This window comes from Felis catus, chromosome C2, assembly GCF_018350175.1.
Source record: "Felis catus isolate Fca126 chromosome C2, F.catus_Fca126_mat1.0, whole genome shotgun sequence".
In the NCBI taxonomy this organism is placed as follows: Eukaryota; Metazoa; Chordata; class Mammalia; order Carnivora; family Felidae; genus Felis; species Felis catus.
The window spans coordinates 71,689,641-71,714,802 of record NC_058376.1 but is presented as its reverse complement, the minus strand read 5'-3'; the positions used below and the strand labels follow the sequence as shown (position 1 = coordinate 71,714,802).

At 43.9% G+C, this 25,162-nt stretch overlaps 1 protein-coding gene across 2 annotated transcripts in view; it reads left to right on the top strand.

Annotated features, from left to right (window-relative positions):
* The window catches only part of TFRC (transferrin receptor), a 76,040-nt gene that overhangs the window by 14,484 nt on the left and 36,394 nt on the right, over window positions 1–25,162 (top strand). Inside the window, exon 1 of one of the 2 annotated variants that reach the window (XM_019839232.3) lies at window positions 8,637–8,669. The exons of the other annotated variant lie outside the window; for it this stretch is intronic. The gene's annotated coding sequence lies outside the window, so the exon portion shown is untranslated. Of the gene's footprint in view, window positions 1–8,636; window positions 8,670–25,162 lie in introns of those variants that run through there. 2 annotated transcript variants of the gene reach the window in all.

The following is a 25,162-nucleotide window of genomic DNA, read 5'->3' as shown; positions in this document are numbered from 1 at the left end:
ACATGAGCCCTCAAAAGCAGGACACTTTCTCTGGCTGAAGAAAGAAGAAAAATGAGGTCCAAGGGAGGTCTGAGAGATTTGAAATGTGAAAAGAACCCAACCGCCATTGCTGGCTTTGAAGATGGAGGAAGGGAGCCACAGACCAAGGGATGTAGGCAGCCTCCAGCAGCTGAGAATGACCCCCAGCTGACAGCCGGCAGGGACACTGGTACCTCATCCTACACTGCATTGAACTCAGTTCTGCCAACTACTGGCATGGGCTTGGATGCAGATTCATCTTCAAAGCCTCCAGAAAGGAACACGGCCCTGCGGGCAGCTGATTTCAGCGTTGTGAAACCTGAAGCAGAGAACCAGCTGAGCCACGCTGTGCCCTGACATCTGACCCACAGAAAGTTGAGATAATGCATTTGTGTGGTTTTGAGCTGCTAAATTTGTGCAACAACAGAAAATGAATATTCTCTTTGAGCCTTGATTTCCTCAGCTATAAAATGGAGACAGCGATGATAGTGTCCATCTTACTGACTTGCTCAAGCACCTGAGAGATGTCCACTGTCCCCAGAATTTGCACGTGGTGCTCTTTCCCGCCCTCCCTGCCTGCCCTGTCTTGGTTGAGGCTGGAAGGGGCGATCCCTAAGTTGAGAGCACAGAGCAGGAGTAGCAGGGATCTGTTGTTGAGCCTTCTGTCGAGAAGAGAACAGCCTCAAGACTAGGAACCCCATCCTTCTAAGACAGGCAGGGGGACAGTGAACCCTCTTCCCAGCTCTTGGGGGAAGCCAAGGCCACGGTGGTTGAGAGAAGTGGTCAGGGACCCCATTGCCTGTTCCTACTACCCCCAATGCATAGTTCCACCCCTCCGGGAAGTACTTCACATACATATAGATCAGACAAGTTAGAAAGGCTTTTTGAGATCATCTGGCCCAAACTGCTGTCACACGCTTGGGAAACTGAGGCTCAGAGGGAAGGATCCTTATATCACACACGTAGTTACTATGAAGTCAGTGATGAGGCCTCAGACTTCATCTCTCCCCAAAATTCACATCATGCATCCAACAGGCTGCACCAAAAAGCAAGCTCAAGTCCCAAACAGCCCCCACCTCCACTCACCACTGGCCCTATCCCCTACATCAGCTGGCAGCTTTTAGCTTCTAGACAGGGGCCAAGCCATCCTGTTTACTCTTAGCTAGAGGGACTTATCGCAGAGATAACCACATTCTCCCAAGACTAAATAAAAACAGCCACACTTCCAGATATTCATTCACGTATTTATTATTTATACCACACCTACTTCCAAAACCTATTTGAGGTGGCTCACAGTAAAAGCCACACGTACAACAGAGCTATTCAAAAGGGAATAAATGTCCAGTCAAAACCTTTCATGATTTTCAGACTGTGGGAGTGATTTTTTTTTTTTTAAATGACAAAAGAGGTCTTTGAGCTGAGGTACTTGAAGGGGTCAGGTCTTGGTATAGATATTTAAGTGTGCCTGGTCAGGTTGAGTAGTTAAAACTGAAGCATCTGATGGAGTGCAAGAAGCAGGGGTAGGAAAGAACAACCATCGGGAGGCCAAGAGCAAGTGGAGGAGTAAAAGGCCCATTTTATCCTACCCCCCCCCCCATTCTTCCTTCTTGGATGCTGAGGTGCGATGATGTGATGCCTGGAGCTACAGCCACTGTTTTGTGGCCATGAGGCAAGACATACCCAACATGCTGAAGACGACAGAATGGAAGGAGCCTAGATCCTGGAGGACAGAGTTGAGCTACTGAACCAATCCTGAAGAGTCCACCATCAGTTGTGTGAAATGATGAAATGTTTCTATTGTTGAAGCCACTATCAGTCAGATGTTCTGTTACTTGCAGCCAAATGCATACAAATAGATGAATTGAAAGCTCATTGTGGTCAGCATGAGATGCAGTGGAAACGACTTGTTTTTCCCAATGGATCATAAAAAGCTTCTTAGAAAACATCATTGAGGAGGGTCTTCAAGGATAGGTAGGAGGGGCCCCTGGGTGGTTCAACTGGTTAAGTGTCTAATTGTTGATTTCAGCTCAGGTCATGATCTCACAGTTCTCTCTCTCTCTCCCTCAAAAAAAAGAAAAGAAAAGAAAAAAGAAAAGGATGAGTAGGAGTTTGCTAGGCAGGCAGGGGAAGGCAAGGCATGCCGTGCACGTGAAAAAGGCTTGGAGGTAAGAAGGAAGATGCAGGGTAAAGCGGTCACTCACAGAGGGCTGAGAGGTGAGAACACCTCTGGAAGAACGTAAGCAGAACACAAGGGGCCCTAGACCCAGGATAAATGTGGATTTGGTTGAGCAGGCAATAGGGAGCCAGTGTGGGGCTTAGGCCAGGGCTAGAAGTGGGAACTGGAGGAAGTCAACAGGTTACCAGATATCCACGAGGAAGGATGAGTGTTGGGAATGAGTCAAAGGGACCAAGAATACAGAGAGGGAGCCAGGATCAGTACTGAGACTTTAAAAAAAAATTTTTTTTTTAAACATTTATTTATTTATTTTTGAGAGAGAGTGAGTATGCAGGGAAGGGGCAGAGAGAAGGAGAGAGAGAGAATCCCAAGCAGACCATCACCAGCATGGAGCCCGATGTGGGGCTCAAATTCAGAAACTGTGAGATCATGACCTGAGCCGAGGTCAGATGCTTAACCGACGGAGCCAGCCAGGTGCCCCTCAGTATTGAGACTTTTTTACCAAAGAACTTCTCACCTTTGTTTTGGGGCTTATCTAGGGACTGCTTGTTTGGTAGGAACTAGTCACCCTGATGGTAAGAACAGTTAGTCACACAGAAAATCTGTGTGATTCACAGCAGCTGCTGGGAAAGTCCTTACAAAGATTGGGAACCCTCAAAAAGAACATGCTGTGTGCTATAGCACTTCAGAGCCTGGCCAGTCCCCTTCATGGCACAAATGAGGAAACTGAGCCTGAAGAAGGGGTGGGAGCCAATAGGCCACACAGCCACCTGGAGGCACAGCAGGACTGGAACCCAGTTAGCCTGGTCCTTGGACTAGCGCTCAGCTCCACCATTCTCACCTCCAGTCATAACTATAAATGGCCATGGATCAAACAAAGAACAAACGAGAAAACTGGGCCCAACAGGATGACACGGCCCAGCCTCCCCTCAAACAAAGAGAAGACAGATCCACGTTTGAAGCATATTAATAGGGCCTGTCTCCCAGAGTGAGGAAGTTAAAGATAAAATTCCTTAAGCCCACGCTGATTACTTTTAATACTCCTTCAGAATTCCTAAGAGACTAAACTTTTCTTTAAAAAACAAAACAAAACAACAAACAAGCTTTGAAGTTGTTTGAAGATAAAAAGTGTTTTGTGGGCCAAGGCTGGTGAGGGGATGGCCTCCATGTATTCTGAAACAAACTTGGGAGAGTTCCTCACTGTTTGAGAGGCTTCTGCTATGAGACCACAGACATGTTTGGCACCCCTTTGCTGCCCACTTACAGCGGTCTCAGAGTGTTTTAAGCCTGCCGAGTTACGTGGCCCTAAGGTGCCGGGGCTGACCAGGCCGGCTGCCCTCAGATCCGTTTCATCACTTACCAGCTGCAGGCCTGTCCTCTGCTCTCTCTGTGCTTTGGTCTCCTCACCCATACATGAGGAATATAATAAGAGTCACCAGCTCATAACGCTGTTGTGAGGGTTAAATGAGTCGGTGTAAAGGCCGAGGGCAGCGGTTGCACCTTGTCCCATAAATCTCAGAAGGGAGAAGTGGGCCAGCTGTATCCAGCCTGACCGGGCCACCTGCAGGTAGGTGCGGTAGGCCTTTGCTGTTAAGTGTGGTCCCTGAACCAACAGTAACTGTCACCTGGGAGATGGTTAGGAAGGCTGAATTCAAGGCCCGACCCTAGCCTACTGAGGCAGAATCTTCATTTTAGCAAAAGATCCTCAGGGGATTCAGGTGAGCATTGAAGTTTGAGGAGCCCCGAGACAGGCCCCTGGAACCAGCACTGAAGGCATCTCTAAGTGGAGGGGTTTGGCCCCATTGCAACCAGAATCTTCTGGCCCTCCCGATCTTGAGACCAGATGCTCCTGGAGCTGCTGTTTTATGTCTCCCGCCTGCCTCCTAGGGAGGCCTGGCCCCAGAGCCTGTCCCGCCTGACTACTGCTTTCTGCAAGTCTGTCTGGATGTGACTTTTGTTTCCCTTTCTCTGGTTTGAGTCCAACAGGTGGGGCACATGGGAGACCCTGGCCATGCCTTGAATTTGCCTGGAACAGGGAAGTGTGATGCATCTTCTGTAGAACCTCTGGCTGTGACCAGGAATGACCTTCCAGAAATCCCTAGGTCCTTCCAGAAAAGAGCTCAAGGCACTTTCTCCTAACGGCCATCTAAAGGTCAGCCCACCCTGGCACTGAGACAGTCATGGGACTGGCTGTGGGGGTGACTAATTCTGAGAAGTTGGGGTCAACTAAAACCCTCAGCAAAGCAGAGAGGGGCCCATTCATTCATTAATTCTATCCAGTAGCATTTTTAAATAAATGACTGTATTTAATTGGTTCAGGTAGTTCCACTTACTCCAGGAGTCAGGAAATTTTTGGTGTTGCCAGCAAATATTTGTGTGACCTCAAGCAGGCCAGTTTCCATGTCTGGGCTGACAAGGGATTAGTTGTAAAAGGAGGGAAGTTCTCTAAGATGCCTTTTCTCTGTTCAGAAGTAACATAAATACACCTGATTCAGTAAGTGGGGATCCAGTTAGAAAGGGCCTAGGAGGCTAAGCTGTAAAATTCAGATTCGATGTTTTAAACCTGTACTGTCCAATATAGTTACCACTAGCCACCTGAGGCTGTGAACACTTGAGACATGGCTGCTCTGAACGAGATACGCTCCAGGTGTAAAATATATACAAGATTTTGAAACTTTGCATGACAAGAAGAATGTAAGATATCTCATTAATATTATGTGGATACGTGTTGAAATTATAATATTTTGGATATGTTGGGTGAAATGGTAGACTTTATTACAATCAATTTAGCCTGTTTCTTGTTTTTTATATGTGGCTACTAGATGATTTAAAATTACACACTGAAGGGCGCTTGGGTGGCTCGCTCAGTCACTTAAGTGTCGGACTCTTCTGCTCAGGTCGTGATCTCACAGTTCATGGGATCCAGCTCTGTGTCTGGCTCTGCCCTGGTGGTGCGGGCCTCCTTGGGATTCTCTCTCCCTGCCTCTAATGAAAGTTCAGGTTTTGCTTATACCTCCCCAAAATGTCCATTTGAATGTATAACCTATTGTTCTGTCTTTGGGGCATGACTTGGTGCTCAGTTGGTTATAAACCAGGAACAGGGGGCGCCTGGGTGGCGCAGTCGGTTAAGCGTCCGACTTCAGCCAGGTCACGATCTCGTGGTCCGTGAGTTCGAGCCCCGCGTCGGGCTCTGGGCTGATGGCTCAGAGCCTGGAGCCTGTTTCCGATTCTGTGTCTCCCTCTCTCTCTGCCCCTCCCCCGTTCATGCTCTGTCTCTCTCTGTCCCAAAAATAAATAAACGTTGAAAAAAAAATTAAAAATAAATAAAATAAATAAAATAAACCAGGAACAGGTCTCTGGAGTGTGAAGATAATTCTTCAGGTCATACTTTCATGACCTGGCAGGGAGATAAGTAAAGATCTAAAATAAAAAGACATGTTCACGCTGGGAATGGTATTGCAATGTAGTCTCCTGGTACAGTGAATTCTTCCCGGGCATAGAAGGCAATGCTTTGTGGTTTGGATAAAGACTGGAAGAGTAGCAAAACGTTAGCCGCGGCTTACAGGAAAGAAGTTACCAAACCATGCCTCTGTGGATCAACTTCCTCTCATGAAATCCCCCCAAAGCGGCCCTGTAAGTCATTTGCCATGTGGATTTTGAGAAACTGGCCCTCTCCTTTCTTCACCTTCTGGCCTCCTGAGCTTGCTGACTAGCTGCCATTCTGGGAGGCCTGGTCTGGAGGCCTCTTCTCCCTTGCACATGCCTGACCATGCTCTGTCCAGGGGTGCCTAGGTTGGGGTCAATGTGGCAGTCAGAGTGAGGTTTGCAAGGGCACAAGAGAGGAAGAACATTCACTTAAGTGTCAGCTCTGAGCTTCCCTTCGTTCCAGAAAAAGCCTCCTGCCTAGCTACAGCCCAGCAGATCCAGAGTGGCTCCCACTCCCGGGTTCTGCTTACTCTACCCAATTCTCTGTGCCCTTGACTGTGGAGCATGGGACAGTGTGGATGGGGCCACTGTCCCCCCTAAGGACCGTGTCTTCTGGGGCACTAGGACTGCATGGCCTGTACCCTCTGGGCCAGTTGCTTGGGCTATTTACAATAAGCACATTTTTCTCTCAGTGATTTGGAGAGGAACCAAATTCCCTTGACCTAAGCTCTCATTGTACAAACAAATGATCCCTCAAAAAGCCCTAGAATGAAAGGGTCATAGTATCCTTTGGAATAAAAAATACACAGGATCAGATAAGAACGGGCTTATTTATGGTGTGAACGGAGCTGGCCGCTCCTTTCGTGGGCGTCACTTGCTCCAGCCTCCCCAGGGTACCCTCTCCATCCAATCCAGCCACTGAACACCCAGCTTTCTATTACAAGGGCCCAGAGGAGGGGACTCCTGGCTCCGCAGTCCCAGCAGGGAGGGGCATTTCTGATTCTGGAGCCCCGGGCTTTCTTGGCTGACCTGGCCCTGATTGTCTGTGGCATCAGGATTGAAACAAGCATCGCTCACGCCATTCCTTCTTTCTTTCTTTTTTCCCTCGTTTTAGTCCTTTGTTTTTTTATGTTTGCATTATCTTACTTGACAGTTTGAAGTGTATAAACAAAACAGACAATTTAAGAATGGGCCAAGAGTTTGGGGGAATTTCTCTCAGAAGCTAAACCTGTTTAGAGTAAGAGTTCCTGGTTCCAGCGCAGCTGAGTCAGGGCCTTGTGAGCTTTATGTCGGATTCTTCTATTTAAAAATGTAAGGTGACTATCTACCCCAAGTATTCTTGCTGGTTCCCACCCTCAGAATCCAGCCCCCTCACCCCCCCCCCACCCCCCCACCCATCCAGGCCTGGCTCAGCTGACAGCTCTCTCCAGAGACTCATTGTGGGGAATGTCGTCTGGAGCACATGGCTCTGGTCTCAGAGTCAGTCAGCAGGAAGAACAGGAGATACAACTCGGGAGCGGACGTCATTGGCTACCTAAGAGGCAGCCTAGTGGACACGTTCCATCTGTCAGTACCTGCTTCCCCCTGCCCTCCACAGTCAAGGCCACTTAACCCCAGCCATGTGTTCTGGGGCCAAGCCTGTTTTAGATCAGGAGCTGAATTTGATTCTGATCCTGCTCTGACTCTATTATTTATTTATAGTTGTAATCATTAACCATTTGTTGCACTCTTGCTGTGTGTCAGCTGCTCTATACATAATGCCATTTAAAGCTCTAGGAAAATAAATAAATAAAACTGGGAGCCCTACAAGGAAGGGACTATTGAGGTCATGTAGAACATGACAAAACTGAGGTTGAGGAGATTCAGGAACTTAGTCCCAGAGTCAGGTTCACTCCAGCTCCAAGTCTGCATTATGTCTTTTGTAATTTTTTTTTTTACTGTAAAATATGTCCTCAAAATAGTATCTATGACACATATAAATGATCTAATGCATTATAAATTATGACAGATCTTATATACAAATAAGTTCTTGGTTATGTATTTTAGCAATATGTTTATAGCTTGTTTTTTGCTTTATTTATGGAATCTTTTCATAAAAACAAATTCTTAATTTTAATGGAATAGAATTTATCATTATTTTCCTGTATGATTTTCCCTTTCCATAGAATATTTAAAAAAATCATTTCCTATTCCAAAGTCATAAAGATGGTTTTCTATATTGTTTTATAGTTTGGGCTTTCATGTTTATACCTTAAAGGTTTTTTTTCAATGTTTATTTATTTTTGAGACAGAGTGAGAGAGCATGAGCAGGGGAGGGGCAGAGAGAGAGGGAGACACAGACTCAGAAGCAGGCTCCAGGCTCTGAGCTGTCAGCACAAAGCCCGATGTGGAGCTTGAACTCATGAACTGAGATCATGACCTGAGTCAAAGTCAGAGAATCAACTGACTCAGCTACCCAGGAGCCCCTCATGCTTATGTCTTTAAACAAACTAGAGGTCTTTTGTGTGTGTGTGTGTGTGTGTGTGTGTGTGTGTGTGTGTTGTTTTGTTTTGTTTTTTCAGCGTAATGTAGCATATACGAAGTTACAGACATTGTGTGTGTGCTCTCTAAACTCACATGGGAACTACACAAACCGGGCTTACTTCTTTCAGTTGAATTTTTGCAAGATTTTATTGAATATTTACTGTGGGCCTATCTAGAAGTAGGTCTTGTATAGTAAAAATTAAAAAAAAAAGAAAGAAAAAAAGAAAGAAATTACAGATTGCTAAAGTCTTGAATCATTAATTAGGAATTTACTGTTAAGGAGAATACTGCGTATTTGTTAGCTTCCTGATTGATTGTTTTCACATGAGTATATATATGTTTATATGGGTTCTGTGGGCCACTGGGGATTCCCAAACTCAGTTCCTTTGAAATGAATCTGGTGTGGTGTGGTAAGCCTTGGGTTCTTGTTCACATTCTATTTTGTTACTTATCTTTCTCCACAGGGATATGCTATGGTCCAGAGATTTTTCTTAAGATCCTGCAATGATCCTCTACTTTTTCGCAAGTAGGTGTTTGTGAACAACTAAATCCTTTATGTGGCTGTATGCTTCAAAGGTTAGGTATAAGCATGGTTAAGATCAATGGGCCACGATTGGGTCATTAGGTCCAAACAACTGGTTTACCATAAGCCTACCATTGGCACTCTAGATAAACTCAAAGCTGATAGTCCATTATATATGAATTTGTAGAACAGAGGTGGTTATGGGAGTTCTTTCTCATCCAATATGAAAAATTCCTTTTATTATAAAGTCACCTATTATAACGGTTTCATCATGAAAAACAAAAAAGGCACTTGCATAGGGGAAGAAAATATCTCAAATACTACAGAAAGCTATAAAATGAAAAACTTCTCTTTCCCTCTTTCCTACCTTGGCCCACTCCCTAAAAGTTAATCATTATTGATAATATCCTATGTATTCCATCCCCCAGGTTTCCTCATGCCCCTTTCCAGTCAGTTCCCACTGTCCCTACTTCCTGCCCTCCCAAAGGCAGCCACGTTGCAGCTTGCTTGTTTGACTGACTCTATCTTGGATGTGATTTGGTCTCAGTGCTTACAGCTCTACCTTGTTCTTTTAAATAGTTGTATAATAAACAGCTGTATAGTATGCATGAGATGGGTGCATCAGAATTCCTTATAGATAGACATTAAGAATGTTATACATGAAAAGATGCTCAACGTCACTCCTCATTAGGGAAATACAAATCAAAACCACACTCAGATATCACCTCACGCCAGTCAGAGTGGCCAAAATGAACAAATCAGGAGACTATAGATGCTGGAGAGGATGTGGAGAAACGGGAACCCTCTTGCACTGTTGGTGGGAATGCAAACTGGTGCAGCCGCTCTGGAAAGCAGTGTGGAGGTTCCTCAAAAAATTAAAAATAGACCTACCCTATGACCCAGCAGTAGCACTGCTAGGAATTTACCCAAGGGATACAGGAGTACTGATGCATAGGGGCACTTGTACCCCAATGTTTATAGCAGCACTCTCAGCAATAGCCAAATTATGGAAAGAGCCTAAATGTCCATCAACTGACGAATGGATAAAGAAATTGTGGTTTATGTACACAATGGAATACTACGTGGCAATGAGAAAGAATGAAATATGGCCTTTTGTAGCAACGGGGATGGAACTGGAGAGTGTTATGCTAAGTGAAATAAGTCATACAGGGAAACACAGATACCATATGTTTTCACTCTTATGTGGATCTTGAGAAACTTAACAGAAGTCCATGGGGGAGGGGAAGAAAAAAAAGAGGTTAGAGAGGGAGAGAGCTAAAGTATAAGAGACTCTTAAAAACTGAGAACAAACTGAGGGTTGATGGGGGGTGGGAGGGAGGGGAGGGTGGGTGATGGGTATTGAGGAGGGCACCTTTTGGGATGAGCACTGGGTGTTGTATGGAAACCAATTTGACAATAAATTTCATATTAAGAAAGAAAGAAAGAAAGAAAGAAAGAAAGAAAGAAAGAAAGAGTTACCATAGGGGTGCCTGGGTGGTTCAGTCGGTGGAGCATGCAACCCTTGGTCTTGGGGTTGTGAGTTCAAGCCCCACATTGGGTGTAGAGATTACTTAAAATTTTTGAAAAAAAAAAGGCTGTAAAAAGTTTTTAAGTTTTGATTAGTCTTGAAGATTTTTGTACTTTTTCTTACTTGCTACCAACAGTGGGTTCTTCCTTTTTGCTTAACTTGAGGCTTTAAGGCAAAAACAAAAACTCAGTTTTTACTATGGAGCCTTACAGACTGAAGCAACGTTAATACCACATACTTCTGAGAAGTATGATTTGGATTGTTCCTCTTCAGTGGTTTGTGGGACTTTGTTAAAATTTTTCTTTTGCATTTGGGAAGGAGTGGAGGAAACATTAGGACTTTTGTGTGTTTTTTGCCAGTCTCCCACTCTGATCATTTTCTACAGATTACCAAGTCTGGAGGGGACAGTCCCCTGTCAGGGGAACTAGGACGGTACATGCCCATTGTGGAGACGGACGTACCAGACTGTCAGAGATGGGGCCCCTTAATAATCAAACCGTGTAACTGTCCCTGGTAGGGCGTCTGGGAAGAAGGCCAAGAGCAAGATTTGTACACAGGAGGTTATTAAAGATGACCTCCCATCTAACTCTTGGAGAGGAGGGAGGGCAGCAGGATTGGCAGAGATTGGCCTGGGCTGCAGGTGGAGTGAAGGCCTCAGCTGATCCTACCACAAGAAGCTTTGGAGCGCTGGGTGACCCTTTCCATGGGGAGGACATGAGGCAGGTCTCTCCAGCCTTGGGTAATTTGCAGAGAGAGACTTCTCTTGTCCTAAACCCATTCTACCAAGCACCCTTATGATTCCATTTCCATTTCCTCTGTGTTTTATCGATAGGAAAACAATGTTCCACGTAGCTGCATGGGAAAAGTCTGAACTTCGTAAGAGTTTTATCTTTATACTTGTTTTACCTCTGTATCATTCCAAAAGAGGGTTGGAGGTGGCGATGGAGGCAAATACAACTTTTAAATGACTATATTAGCTATATTTTATTGAGTCCCACTCCAGGCCAGTGTACCGGGCTAATTATTTTACATATTTTATTAATGCTCAGAACAACCCTGTGAGGCAGGTACTATTGTCTTATAGATAAGGATGATCATTGAAGGTAGGGTGTCTGAGGAACAGATCAAGAGGGAGATTTGTACACAGGACGTTTATGAAAAATGCCTATGGGATTACTATCTGCAGAAGAGGGAGGGCAGCAGGATTGGGAGAGGCTGGCTCATAGGCAATTCAAAGAGGTCAAGTAGCTGGCCCGAGGCCACCCAGTTGGTCGACAGCAATGCAGAAAGTTGGACAAGCTCCAAGTCTGTTGTTTAAACCATTTGGTCCTATTGAGGATGACAGGAAGATAAGAAGAAACCAGAAGGGTAGGGCCCCTATCTAAAAAATGCACACCCTGAAGTTGTGCACGGTGCTGGAATGGTGCCCCAGAATTGATTCTGACTCCCTGGGGCTACAGCAGAGAAAGAAACACAATCAGGAACAAGATTCCCAGCAGAACCTCTGCAGGAAAAGCAAAGCCATGTTGAAAGAAGTCAGAACAGCAGTTACCATTGTGGGCAGGGTACTGACTGAGAGGTGGCAAGTGGGAGGTTCCTGAGAGCTGGCATTGTTCCACGCTGTGAATCAGGAGCTGATTACTTGGGCTCAAGTACATAAGGACATTTTAAAAGTCATACACTCAAGGTTTATTCACTTTTGCATGTGTATATTGTAAGTAACGTGTATTCTGTACATTGTATGTGTGTATTGTGTATATTGTGTAAAAAAAAATTGTGTAATTAAGGGACGCCTGGGTGGCTCAGTCAGTTGAGCGTCCGACTTCAGCTCAGGTCATGATCTCATGGTCTGTGGGCTCGAGCCCTGCATCGGGCTCTGTGCTGGCAGCTCAGAGCCTGGAGCCTGCTTCAGATTCTGTGTCTCCCTCTCTCTGTCTACCCCTCCCCAACTCACACTCTGTCTCTGTCTCTCAAAAATGAATAATGTTAAGAAGAAAAAAAGGTAATTAAAAACTGTGTCGAAAGTAAAACAACCCAGTTGATCAGAAGAAGTTCAGCCTTTTCTGGTACTGAAGCCCTAGAAAAATTCCCAGAGCCCCCAAAGACAGACACTGTTTGTGATGTGGTGAAGGCCATCTTTCTTAATCACTCCTATGACAAGTTCAATCAATATTGAGACTCTTGGGACTTTTCATTATTGTCCCTCAATGAAGGCAGTGGTGTGATGCTAAAGAAGAATTTAGTGAAGACTTGAGATGTCCACAGTGTGGTCCCAAGGCAGAGCTCTGGGTAGTCTTTGTCATTATTGTCAACTTGGCCTTCCCAGGGCTTATGAGGGTGCCTGAATAGGATTGCTTTCTTAGCTCTCTCCAAGACCGTTGTAAGTCTCGGGCTGCTTTGGGTCTTGGGCTTAGACCCATTGCCATAGGGAAGCTATTGCTGCACACATACTGGGGGCATGGGGTGATTCCATGGCTGGGGAGCTGGGGTCTACTTACCCTGTCCAAATCTAGGTTGCCGAGACCACAGTCCCTTCTCTTACCTCATAGACGGTGCTACCAGCCACCTGACCTCCGAGTCACACAGCTCCAGGGAGCACCGACCCACACACATGACCATAGTGCAATGCAGAGACCCTGTCAGCAACGACCTGGCCTCCCCGCACCCTCTGTCTTTGGAAGAAGGGGGCTTTCTGCTGAGGAGGGAAGGAAAGGCTCCACCCCAGCCCCATCGCTCCACCGTGGTTGTGCTGTGGTGGGGGGCCTGTTGGGGGGGGCACTGGGAAGCCCCAAGAGCACTGTGGCCTGTGTGGCTGCCAGGCAGAGATGCTCAGGACCTGCTAGCCTACCCTCCTGCCACTACTCTGAATCTTGAGTATTAGCCAACCAGACAACCAGCCAGCCCTCAGGCCTTGTGCTTCATCCTAGCCCAGGCCATCATGGGTTCTGGAGTCCGTTGACCTGGATTCAGATTCTAGCTGTACACCCTCCTAGTGGGGCAAATTCCTAACCACTCTAAGTTTTCTCAGCTGTAAAGTGGGCACAATGATTACATGAGTGCCCACCTCATTGGGTTGATAAGGAGAATTGATGTACGCACAATGCATGGCACATCGTATGTGCTCAGCATGAGTCAGCTTTTGGCATGAATCTCTTGTCTGCATCGTGATCAGCATAAGAGAAAGATATGCCTCTTATTATGTAATAGAAGTGGATATAATATAGAAGTGAGAAAGCTGGGGTTTGTTTTTAAATAATTACTTTCTTTTTCCATGGTTACAAAAATGTGGGAGAGGGAAACAGGAAGATGTTGGTCAAGGGGTACAGAATTTCAATTCTGCGAGATGAATACGCTCTGGAGATCTAATATACAACAATATGACTATGGTTAATGAGATTGTTTTATGTACTTGGAATTCGCTGAGAGGGTAGATCTTAAGTATTCTCGCCACAAAAAGAAAAGGAAACGGTAACTATGGGAGGTGAGAGAGATGCTAAGTGGTTTAACTGTGGTAACTATTTCACAATGTATATGTATATTAAATAATCTCTTATAATATATACCATTTCGAATTGTCAGCTATACCTCAGTAAAACTGGAAAAAGTGACAGGTTTTTTTTTTTTTTAATGTTCAAAGTAATACACATTCATTAAGAAACATTTAAGAAACTTATCTGCTATTAACTTTCTGGGATTTTTTTTCTTCTATTCCTTGCCAACAACTATGTGTATATGTATGTATATGTGTGTGTGTGCATGTTTTAGCAACTTTATGCAATACAGTATTATTAACCATAGTCACCATGCTGTACATGACATCCCCAGGACTTATTTATTTATAACTAGAAGTTTATACCTTTTGCTCACCTTCACCCATATATTTTTTTTAAATAAACTTTCTACTTTAAATTTTTTTTTTGATTTACAGAAAAGTTACAAGGATAATACGGAAAGTTATACTTCACACCCAGTTTCTCCTACTGTTATCGTACATTGCTATTACGCATTATCATATTTATCATATGAACCAAAGTTGATGCTTTTTTTTTTAAGTAAGCTCTACACCCTGTGTGGGGCTTGAACTCATAACCTTGAGATCAAGAGTCTCATGCTCTACCAATGGAGCCAGCCAGACACCCTGATACATTATTCTTAACTGAAGTCCATACTTAAATTTGGATTTCTTGGTTTTTACGTATGTTCCATTTCTGTTCCGGGATATCATCCAGGATTCCACATACATATAGTTACCATGTCTCGTTAGGCTCCTCTAGAATGCAAGAGTTTCTCAGACTTTTCTTGTTTTTAGTGAACGTGACAGTTTTGAGGAGTTCTGGTTAAGTATTTTGTAGAATGCCCTTCAGTTGGAATTTATCTGATGTTTTCCTCATGATTAGACTGGGGTTATGGGTTTTGGGGAGGAAAACCATAGGAATAAAGTGCCATTTGATCACATCATATCAATGGTACTATCAACATGACTTTTCACTGTGGATGTTGACCTTGATCACCTAGTTGAGGTATTATATGTAAAGTTTTCTTTTTTCTCCCCCTTTCATATGGTATCCTTTGGAAGAAAGTCACTATGCACACCCTATCCTTTAGGGGTAGGAAGTTCTTCTCTATGTCCTTAATGAAATAATATCTACATATATTGCTTGGAATTCTTCTGTCTTTTTTCTACTTATTTATTTAGTCAATCATTTATTGGTATCAGTAGGATCTTGTGGGTATTTATTTTATACTTGGAGTTATAACAGTATTATTATTGCTATTTATTTTGTTACTGGACATCGTTCCAGTTTTGGCTATTGGGAGCTCCTTCGGTTGCCATGGACATATCCTTGTATGTTTTTCTTTGAGTACTTCCTTACTTTCTGGCACTAGCAGATGTTCCGTATTTATGTTGTATATTCCATGCCCCAGCCATTTCTCCAAGGAGCTTAGTTTCTTTTTATTGAGGAATGGTATTGGAAACCAAGATCTGGGCACTGGGTGTCCTCACTGTACCTGGGTGTTGTTGCTTCTAGGCTCTCTCAGTGGACAGAACTAAGAAATATATATGTATATGCTAATAGCTTTTTAGTGGATTCATTAGGATTTTCTATCTACAGAATCTTATTAATTACAAGTGGGAGATAGTTTCACTTCTTCCTTTTCAATCTGGATACTTTTTATTTATTTATTTTTTCTTGCCAAGTTGCATTAGCTAGAACCTCCAGCACATGTTGAATACAAGTAGTGACAGTAGGCATCTTTGTCTTGTTCCTGATCTTAGGGGAAGACATTCAGTGTTTCAGCACTAAGTATGATGTTAGCTGTGGTTTTTTAATAAGTGTTTTTTATCAGGTTGGGGTAGTTTCCTTTCATTTCTTGAGTGGTTTTTTTTTGGCCAATGTTTATTTATTTTGAGACAGAGACAGAGTGCGAGCAGGGGAGGGGCAGAAAGAGAGGGAGACAGAGAATCTGAAGCAGGTTCCAGGTTCTGAGCTGCCAGCACAGAGCCCGACACGGGGCTTGAACTCACAAACCGTGAGATCATAACCTGAGCTGATGTCAGCCGCTTAACCCACTGAGCCATCCAGGCGCTCCTGTTGAGTGTTTTTACAATGAAAGGGCGTTGAATCTTGTCAAATCTTTTTCTGGATCTATTGAGATGATCATGTGGTTTTGGTCTTCTATTCTATTGTTATAGTATATTATATTAATTGATTTTCAGATGTTAAACCAACCTTGTACTCCTGGGATAAATCGTGCTTGGTCATGGTGTATAATCCTTTTTATATGTTGCTCATTTCAGGTTTCAAGTATTTTGTTGCAGATTTTTACATCTATATTCATGGGAGATATTGCTCTATTTTTTTTCCTATAAAGTGTTTGGTTTTGGTTTGAGGGTAATACTAACCTCATAGAGTGAGTTCGGAAGTGTTCCCCCTGCCTTTATTTTTTGGAAGAGTTTGTGAAGAATTGTTACTCTTTCTTCCTTAAATATATGTTAGAATTCACCTGTGAAGCTATATGGGCCTGAGCTTTTATTTGTATGGAGTTATAAAATTTCTATTTCAATTTCTTGTTATAAGTATATATAAATTTCTATTTCGTCTTCAGTCAGTATCCATAGTTTGTGTCTTTCTAGGAATTTGCCCATTTCATCTAAATTGTCTAATTTGTTGGCATACAGCTATTCCTAGTATTATTTTATAATCTCTCTTATTTCTGTAATGTTGGTACTGATGTTCTCTCACTCTTGATTTTCATACTTTGAGTGAGTTTTCTCTCTCTTTTAATTTGGTCAGTTTAGCTAAAATTTTGTCAATCTTGATTATCTTTTCAAAGGACAAATTTTGGTTTGATTAACTTTATTGTTTTTATATGTGTATACTAATCTGTGCATACACATACATCCATAATTGTTACTATATTATATCCATCTGTGACTATATTAAGCTAAACACAGGTTCATACTGATCTCTCCAACTCCAATCTAGTATCACATAATTCATTCTAGCCTTTCCCCTTGCTCATCTGTAACTTCATACTGCAAGAGTAGTAAATTTGGCTCCCATTATCTGCCACCCACTTACTTATTTGTTTAATCCCAGTATATGCGTATAGTGGTTTCAGGATTGTTAACCCATATCTGCATAGGAAATAACTTTATCAATTAAAGTATAGTGCTCAGGTACAGTTCCTTTTGCCTTTGGTCTTACAATCTCCACTCATTTCCAAAGTCATTTAGGTCAACATCCACTCTCTTCAGTTAAATTATTATCATATATCTTAATAACAGATTCTTTTATCACAGTCTACATTCTACTCTGGGATTTCCCTGACCTAATTTTTTTTACATTAAGGTTGATTCCTTGTGCTATAAAGTTCTGTGTGTTTGAAAAATGCAGTCTCATGTAACATACAGAACAGTTTTACTGCCCTAAAATGCAGTTCATCTATTCAGCCCTCTCCACTCCCCACACTCCTGGCAACCACTGATATGTTTTATATTTCTATAATTTTACCTTTTTCAGAATGTTATATAAATGGAATAGCCTTTTAAGATTGGCTCTTTTCACTTAGCAATATGTGTTTCATTCAGCAATGTTTTGTATGTTGTTGCATGAATTAATAGCTCATTCCTTTTTATTTCGGAATAGTATTCCATTGTATGGGTGTACTGGAGTTTTTTTTTTTTTCATACCTTCACCTTTTGAGGACTATCTTGGTTGCCTCCAATTTTTGCAGATTATGAGTAAAACTGCTGTAAACGTTCATGTGTGTATTTTTGTGTACATAAGTTTTCAAATCTGTTCAGTAAATGCCTGTGATTGCCATATTGAATGGTAAAACTATATGTAACTTTATAAGAAATGGCCAGTCTGTCTTCCGGAGTGGCTCTACCATTTTGTATTTCCACTAGCAATGAATGAGAATTCTTACACACTATGACAGAGGACTTTTCAACTAAAATGACTCCAAATCTAAATTTACGGCCCTCTATTAATCTTGCTCTTTACTGCTCTGATGGATCTAAAGCCGTGGGAAACCACTGGAAAGTAAGGGTGTGCCTGGGAGGGAGATACAGCCCCTTTGATTAATTTTATCAATCTCTTTGCCAATGGGTAAACTTATAAGCACCAGATGTCCAAGGACATCTCATTCTGCTAACAGTAAAGGACTATAGTCGCAGAGAGGAAAGGTTCTTTCTTTGCTAAACTGATAATCCCAACCTCTCATGTGAGATTTCCTCCAGGCCATGTATATTTTGCACCCCTTTCCAATAATCCAGATGGTACCATGCTATAGGGAACTACAGATATTATATTTCTAAAACCAATACTTTCGTTAGCCTTTTTTTTGTTGTTGATAGTAGGAAAAGTATAATTTGGGTTGAATATCTTAAGATAAGATGGTCCCTTTCTTATTATCTTTGAATTCTAACTGGAGATGAATCTTGAGATACAACTGTGATAGGAGCAAATAACTATAGCATCAGGAGTCCTGGCTTTAATGAGACTCAGTAGGACTGACAGGTACCAGGACACATTTGGGGAAAGGGGGTCAGGATGATCAGTGAACAGGAAAGACAAAAAGAATAATAATTTATTGGGGTGCCTGGGTGGCTCAGTCAGTTAAGTGTCCAACTCTTGATTTTGGCTTGGGTCATGATCCCAGGTTGTGGGATCGAGCCCCGTGTCCGGCTCTATGCTGAGCGTGGAGCCTGCTTAAGATTCTCTCTCTTTCTCCCTCTGCCTCTCTCCCCTGCTTGCATTCTCTCTCTTTCTCTTTCTCTCTAAAATTAAAAAGAAAAAGAATATGAATAAGAAATTATCTGGGGAAGAGGGAAGGAGCCCATGAAGGGCCCCTTGGGCCTGAAATAGAGAAAGATGAAGGAAGTCGGTCTAGAAAGTCAGGAGGGGAGAACAATTGGGGTCTGATCTGAATGGAAGCTGAGAGTGAGAAGTTTGGGGAGAAGAATCTGGGCTTCAGTGAGTTTAGGAGTCATTCTGACCTAAAGTTTTGACAATAGCATCAGCAACAGCTAATACAGTTGATGCCCCTCTAAGGTGTCCACACCATTCTAAACACTTTACTGCATTATCTCACTCAAACCTGTGAGATGAGCACTATTTTATAGCATTTTAGAGAGAAGAGATATGATTGGGGTTTGGAGAACTTAAGATACCTGGAGATAAGTACGTATCTCTAAGACACTTATCTTAAGATGAGATTTCAATCTGAGTTTTTTGGTTCCAAAGGTGCCTTCTTTTTGTCTGTGGGCTCTTGAATACCTTCTGTGCTTTAGCTGTGGGGTATCAAAGTGCTCATGGCCTGCCCAGATGGAACCTTCCGGATTCCCCAGGCCTTGTTACCTCCAGGAGGCCCCCTACATCCTCCTGGCCAGTCTTCCCTCCTCTGAACCCTCAGAAGTCCTTGTCTAACAGGTCCCTGGCAAGCACATGTTGCCTTGAGTTTCAGCTTTTGCATTTATTATGCAATTCCTGAATTTTTCACAATCTGCTTTTTCATTTGCTTTTTCCCCCCTAAACTTTTTTTCTTTTCAAACAGACTTTGTTTTTTAGAACAGTTTTGGATTTATAACAACACTATGAAGACAGTACAGAGTTCCTGCCTAGCCCCCACACTCAGTTTCCCCCATTATTACCTGTTAGTGTGGTGCATCTCCCTCTTGACCATTTTCGACACACTTATGTACATATCAAACAACTTCCAGAAACACGGTTTTGTTTGGAGTGTCTCAGCCTCCTCCTCACCGCTTAGAAACCATCACTCGCCACAGGCCAAATATCATGGAGCCGGGCCAACGTGAAGTCCTTGCTCTTCTTCCAGGACAGTGATTTGGGGTGACATGCTGAGGTTTCAAAGCAGGACGTGTCAATATCTCTTTTCCTTCCTTGTGGAAACTTGAAACTCTCCCAAGAGTGAGCTCTGACAACAAACAAAAACAAAGATGGAGGTGCTGGAATCTCTTCTATGATTTTCACCAGCAGCACCCATTTTGTGATTATCTCTAATTCAGGGCAACTTGTTTGGAGAAGTCATCCAAGGAACAGGCTGGTTTTGTCTGAGCCCAGGAACAAACCGATGCCAAAGGAGTGCCCTTCAATAAACACTTATCGAGCACCCACCAGGTGGCTCTGGGGAGAGTCCCCAGAACTGCCCTAAATCTGTAAAACACAGTGTTCTGGAGCAGGGAAGACAGGAGGCAGAGGCCCCAGCTTTGGGGAGGAGGATGTTGGGTTCTCTCTGGGACAGGTTGGATTTGAGTGGGTTATCCAGGTGGAGGTGTCCACAGGCACCTGGGAATAAAGATCTGGCACTTAGAGAGAAAAAGGACACAAATTGGTATTTGTACAGGGAGCAGAAGGAATCTCATTGTAGAGGTCCAGATGTGAGCATGTGGGTAGCTAACCTTCAACTCATCACGTACCTTCTCTCAGATAATTCATGACATTTGCATATCTGTTGCCCCTCTTGTTTTATAAATCTTCTTAGAAATTAGATAATGATGAAGCACTTCTTTTTTTTTTTAAATTTTTTTTAACATCTATTTATTTTTGAGACAGAGAGAGACACAGCATGAACGGGGGAGGGGCAGAGAGAGGGGGAGACACAGAATCAGAAGCAGGCTCCAGGCTCTGAGCCATCAACCCAGAGCCCGACGCGGGGCTCGAACTCGCGGACCGCGAGATCGTGACCTGAGCTGAAGTCGGACGCTTAACCGACTGAGCCACCCAGGTGCCCCAATGATGAAGCACTTCTATAGATCCACTGTGCTGACCATTTTTCTGTTTTAAGTGATACACAAATATGAAACAAGGTTGCTCCTCTTAATGTTTCAAAGGCTTTTGATGCTGCAGAAGTAGAATAATAGGCTGCTGGAAGAGAGATGAGTGATCAAAGAGAACTCAAGGGAAGCCTTCTTTTTTTCTTTCTTTCTTTTAAATGTTTATTTATTTTTGCGGGGGGTGGGGGGGGGGACAGAGAACCTGAAACAGACTCTGTGCTGACAGCAGAGAGCCTAATGTGGGGCTCGAACCCATGAACCGTGAGATCATGACCTGAGTTGAAGTCAGAGCTACCCAGGTGCCCCTCAAGGGAAGCATTCTGAGGCAGCTGTTTATTGGCACAGTGCCTGACACACAGTAGATCCTCCATAAACATTAAATACACCATAAATAAGGGGCGCCTGGGTGGCGCAGTCGGTTAAGCGTCCAACTTCAGCCAGGTCACGATCTCGCGGTCCGTGGGTTCGAGCCCCGCGTCAGGCTCTGGGCTGATGGCTCAGAGCCTGGAGCCTGTTTCTGATTCTGTGTCTCCCTCTCTCTCTGCCCCTCCCCCGTTCATGCTCTGTCTCTCTCTGTCCCAAAAAATAAATAAATAAACGTTGAAAAAAAAATTAAAAAAAAATACACCATAAATAAGATAAGATGAATGGGAATGTGAACCCATAAAGGCTCACTCATTCACAGACTGATTCTCTCTATTCTGTGTACACAGGGAAAATCAGAGGTATGCCTCAGACAAGCAGTAAGGACTTGACAGGTGGCCCCAAAGCAGCTCAGGCTTACAAACAGGACAATGTTATATAGTCTCTCTTGCAGAGGGATCTTGCACACAAGCCCAGATTGGTGCCCGCTGCCACTCAGACAGGATGCTGGTTTAGGGCTATTCATGACCCAGCCCAGTGCTAAGCAGCCAGAGAGAAATGGGTCAGGGCAAGGGCGGGCCTTCCAGGAGCTAATTGCACAGAGATATCCAGACAGGCTGAAGCAGCGGCTGCGGCTCAGTGTCTGAGGTCCTCAGGGGCAGAATCAGAGACTCACCCAAGGCTCGGTCTCTAGGGAAGGGCCTTGGTGGGCCAGGGACACCTCAGGTCTAGGCTACCCTGGGGCAGAAAGGATAGTCTTGAGAGCCCATTCCCAGGCAAGGCCCAACAATGCCACCTGCACTATGCCCGTACCAGTCCTTCACAGCTCCAAGTGTGAGAGTCCTGACACAGAGGCCACCTCCCTCTTGCTAAATCGGGTGAATAAAAGGAAGCAGGTCAAGGCTGGTGCCCCCACTACAACCAACCTTTAACTAGACTCCAAAATTAGATTCCCAAATGTGCACGCTGTGGTTTGTTTCATCTCTTGTGAGTGTGTGATTGGGCTGGCAGGGCGGGCAGGGAGGAGTGATATAGTAAAGCTAAGAGTTTTTGTTTGTTTGTTTGTTTGAAAGATGGGGGTGGGGTATTTGTGGTGGTGTTTGATCATTTTTGAAAAATCCTACCCTTGTTCCAGCCCTGGCTGGGTCTGCAGGAGAGGGTGGTGTTCCCGGGCAGAGTCTGCAGGGACTGGCTATCCAGCTGCTCTTTCCTGGAGTGACTCCGTGAAGTTCACAATAGGTCATTCCTCTAATTCAGTTTCAGAAACTCAATTTTTATCAGTTCCCCTATGGTCATTAAGAAATCTGAAAAAAAAAAAAATTGAAAAAAAAAAAAAAAAAAAAGAGGGGCGCCTGGGTGGCGCAGTCGGTTAAGCGTCCGACTTCAGCCAGGTCACGATCTCACGGTCCGTGAGTTCGAGCCCCGCGTCAGGCTCTGGGCTGATGGCTCAGAGCCTGGAGCCTGTTTCCGATTCTGTGTCTCCCTCTCTCTCTGCCCCTCCCCCGTTCATGCTCTGTCTCTCTCTGTCCCAAAAACAAATAAACGTTGAAAAAAAAAATTGAAAAAAAAAAGAAATCTGCTACCCAACGGCACAAAACACTGATTCATCAGCCGTCTTCATTACTCTGTGCGGAGCAAGAGGGCTGCTGGCAAGGCTGAATCTTCATACTGGAGTCTAACATCCTCTCAGGGGGGGAAAGCCTCAAGAATTAGGATGAGTGGGTTGTTTGGCAATTGTGGAGTTCCAGCAAAGGAGCTGAATGGTCTTAAGGGCTGTTTTATTTAAGCTGTGATCGCCCCAGGGATTGCCCTTGTCCACGGAAAAGCTTGGTAGAATATAAGCTGCTACAGTTAGAGAAAACAGCTGCCAAGCAGAAACCACTTTCAAGTCAGCTGGCCACACAGTGTGCCCTCCCTGTGGGGCGTGCTGTAGAAGCAGGCTAATGAAAACCTCTTTCCTCTACAATCTACTCAAATGTGCTCTGAAGCAACCTGGGCATCACCAGGGAGCTTGATAGAAATGCGGAGTCAAGTCACAGGCCCCCACTGGGAACTTCTGAGTCAGAATCTGCATTTTAACAGACCCCCAGGAGACTCGCATGCACAGTATAGCTTAAGAAGCCCCAGGCTAGCGTCCAGGCTCCATGTGGATCTCAAAATCCACTTCAGTTTGATTCAACCTCAACACCTGCAGGGAACCTGCCTTTTCCTTAGTAAAGTTAAGGGTGGATCTGGGATCTCCCTCCGTTAATGCGGACAGCACTGGGCTCAGCAGGAATGCCTCCTGTTCCCTGGATTCTCTTTCCCTTTGGAGCTGCCACTGCCTACATTTGAGTCCTGTGTTGGACTTCATTACACAAGCCAGTGGGTCCCTTCAGATGCTTCTTTGTTTGAATCCAGTCTCAGAATCGTAATCTTATGAGGTTTAGAAGTGGTTTATCAAGGGGCGTCTGGGTGGCTCAGTTGGTTGGGTGTCTGACTTCAGCTCAGGTCATAATCTCGCCGTTCGTGAGTTTGAGCCCCTCATCGGGCTCTGTGCTGACAGCTCAGAGCCTGGAGCCTGCTTCCAATTCTGAGTGTCCTTCTCTCTCTGCCCCTCCCTGCTCAGGCTCTGTCTCTCTCTGTCTCTCAAAATAAAGGTAAAGAAAAAAAAAAAGTGGTTTATCATGACTACATTTTAGCTTGGCTGCTTTCTGCTTACCTGGTTGTGGGCTGTGGACCTTCATGTCATCAGTTAAGCAAATTCAAAATCTCACTGTAGCATAGGTTACTTCTGGGAAATGTTCTGAGAGATTGTTATTCCAGGCACACTGCACCTAGTGAGCTTGTCTTTATATCTTAGGGTCTTTTATTTTGTGCCGGTGACATCAAATTCCATTACAAATTGGACTCAAACCTTCCTAAGATGAGTATGGTTGTAAGGTCCAGGCTGGAGTAAGTTACTCTACTCTGGGCACAGAGCTTCGACCATCTGCCTGTTGGACAGTGTTTCAAAATTCCAACTTAAGATGTAGTGAAAGGTGGTTTTCAGATAGAAGATCTCAAAGATCTGAAGCTAGGCTATACCACTGAAAAAGCGTGGCACTTGAAGTCAATTGTTTTGTATTCTTTGTGCTTCCATTCGTTCACCTATAAAATGGGTATGCCTATTTCACGGGATTGTTGGGAGGCTAAGATACTGTGTGTGACACAGTAGAAGCACCCCACCCACCGCCTGGACGGGGTCTGGGCTCAGTGAATGTTAGTCGCTCTAGAACCCTGGCTCTGGGACACAGCTTCCCTACCATTTAAGAGACTGTGTGAGATGAACCGGGGCAAACCGGGCCAGCCCTCACAGATGTAGCCACCAAAAAGTTGCCTCCTTGACCACATTTCCATGTATGAGAAATAAAAATTTCATCACAATCATTTTCCAAACCAAAGGAACACTTGTCTACTTGTCTATATTAAGCTGAAGAAACCAAAAAGTTTCTGATGATACGGTATTTTTCCCGAACACTGGATGTGCTGACTTGGGAGTTAGATTTAATCATCTGCTTGCAAGTGTCTTCTGGACACATATGTTCATTTTCCCTGTTCACATCAGCAGCCACCGAGTACGTCACAGTGTTCTTTCAAAGGCCTCTTTAGGCAATGTTTGGCCACATGGCATACAGTTTACCATCAGTGTTCTTGTTTAAGATGCCAGATGTCCGCCATGGAGGAAGAGAAACTCCCAACAGGAGTGAAAGAATTGCAAAGTACAGATGTCCAAAGGAGGAAGATGAAAATAAGAAACACTAAACAGATGTGCTGATATTTTGGAAACAAAGTTAATATGATTCTTTTCATTCAAGTAACTCTCCTTATCAAAGGTAGCATACATTGGGAGAATTTAAGGAAATCAGGATCTTGCAAGGACAAATATAAGCGCACCGCAATTCTGTTAAACATTTCTGGAGCATCAGTTATACTACAAAATCTTGTGTTTAGAGTGATCTGAGATTTCCTCCTCAACATGAATACGAATCCAAATTTTGAAATGCAATTAAAGCTGAAATGAAAACTAAATAGATTCCCCAGACCCCCAAATATTGGATCTTCTCAAATTGTCCTACTTGGACAGTCTCTGAACCTCTTTAGTAAAGATTCTGCCTTGGGGAGAAGACTGTATGTATACAGTCAGCTGTGCCATGATTAGATTCGTAAAGAAATAGTAAAGTGGAGTTGTTTAGAGCTGGGTTCAGAAGCTAGTTTGCCTAGGTTTGAATTCTGCTTATCACCACTTATTAGCCATTATGACCTGGGGCAAATTCTTTAACT